Raw genomic sequence first — 1946 nt, 5'->3', positions numbered from 1 at the left:
GCACAACAATAACAACCACAGCTTTGTTTATTTGGAAGGAAAGCGTTATTGAAAAATGAATCCATGTCTCAATCCTATATTAGAATTCCCCTTTTCATTCAGGCCTGATAGAGAAGCATTGAGATGAATGGGAAAAATGGCTGGTTGACATCAATGTAGAAAAGGAGGGGGAAGAACATACCAACTCCATTAACAAGCCCAGAAGGCTGGCATCCCTGTTCTCGCTTAAACCTTTGGGATACCCAGAAGGGCAGATAACCCATGTACCGATTAGACCGTTTTGCCGCTAAATCCTTCTTAGGGATCATCCCATATTGGACACACAACTTATCTCATCTCATTGCAGCGGCCGAAATCCGCCAGCGCTGGGCCTTAGCTTAGGGGGCCAGCTGTCTCTGGTTTCAGGGGGAAACCTCCTGCTTTGAAAGGGTTGCCATGTCTCGCTTCTCCTCCTGCTCCTCTGCTCCTGTCACTAACTTTTGGAGAGCTTTGATTAAAACCTGGTCCGGATTCTGTGCCCCAATGACATGGGAGCCACCAAACGTTCCCTATTCTGCTTTCATTTAGGCCAGGGATGGGCCAAGGGTGGGCCTCGGGACCCCTAAGTATGCTATTGCACACCCCACCCTCACAATCGTGTATACTATTTCACACTCCCACACTATTCCACACCCCCACAATTGTGTAAACTATTGCCCCCACACCACACTATCTCACACCCCACAATTGTGTATGGTATTGCAGAACCCCACAATTGTATATGTTATTGCACAACCCCACACTATCGTACACCCCACAGTTGTGCACACCACTACACACCCTCATAAGTGTGTACAATATTTCACACCCACAATTGTGTAATTATTGTACACCACACACACACACATATACGAAAGTCATATTTACATATATTATTAATGCAGTTTGACACCGCTTTAATTGCTATGGCTCCATCCTCTGGAATCCTGGGAACTGTAGTTTATTGTGGCACAAGAGCTCTCTAACAGAGAAGGAGAAATGTCCCACAAAGCCACACAGGCCAGAATTTCATAGCATTGAGCTCTATGACAGTTTAAAGCGGTATCAAACTGCATTAACCCTGCAGTGTAGACACAGCCCTGTTCCAATTCTTGCAGAGGAGGGAGAAAATATGAATACACATCTTTCTCAGAAGTCCCTTTTCATCGTTTGCTTTAATGTCTGAGAAATTAAAATTCTTCCTCTCCATTTTCTGCTCGCCGGATTCGAACCCGCAAAATAAAATGCAGCCGCCATCTTGGAAAAGGGAAAAAGGATAGCTTCGCAGGGGCTTCTCGCCCGGCCTCAAAATGGCGGCGAAGACCTAGCTGACGCTTCAAATCCGCAGATTCGTTTTCCCTTGATTTTAATTATTTTTGATAAAATTGCTGCTTTATTACTTCAAAAGTCTCCTTTTTTTCTCGAAGCAGAACCAAGATGTCCATCAGCCCTGGCTGCAAAACAAAGCGTTTTATCCTTTATTTTGCCCTAATTCCTATTGGTTTGGCTCCTTGCGCTGCGATTGGATGAAACGATACATAAATTAGCATATAAAATACAAGAGGCGGCACTGTTGTTAAATATTGAAGTTTCCCCATATAAATTTGTCATTTTATCATCATGGGCTTTTTAAATGAGGGATGTACTTTGGACTGCAACACAAATAAATAGTATAAGGAAATCAAAATGGGACTTTTGGAGGTGGGCAAATGTATCGCTCACCATATCTTGGAAAGTATTTAGAATTGGAATGATATATACAAAGCAAGCGGAGAAGAGCTTTGTGTTGTATGAAAGGAGAGAAGGTTAGCACTCCCCTTGACAAGGATGGAAGAGGTCCTAGTGGCCTTTACAACACACATATGGTTAAGGCATTGTCACTTACTTTGTGGCATCTAACCAAGTTTTTCCCCCCTTCCTTTTCCTCT

The 1946-nt window shown here is 43.5% G+C and overlaps 1 non-coding gene across 1 annotated transcript; it reads left to right on the top strand.

The window, feature by feature from the left end:
• Nucleotides 1-1801: 1801 nt before the first annotated feature.
• LOC149308104 (U6atac minor spliceosomal RNA) lies at nt 1802-1929 on the top strand. Its single transcript, XR_016282265.1, has one exon. It is a non-coding gene; the product is annotated as a U6atac minor spliceosomal RNA (small nuclear RNA).
• Nucleotides 1930-1946: the final 17 nt, after the last annotated feature.

Source organism: Sceloporus occidentalis, unplaced genomic scaffold (genome assembly GCF_023333645.1).
Source record: "Sceloporus occidentalis isolate IW3139 unplaced genomic scaffold, rSceOcc1.0.p SCAF_8, whole genome shotgun sequence".
Lineage (NCBI taxonomy): Eukaryota > Metazoa > Chordata > Lepidosauria > Squamata > Phrynosomatidae > Sceloporus > Sceloporus occidentalis.
The sequence above is the reverse complement of the archived record's forward strand: the minus strand, read 5'-3'. Positions and strand labels throughout refer to the sequence as shown.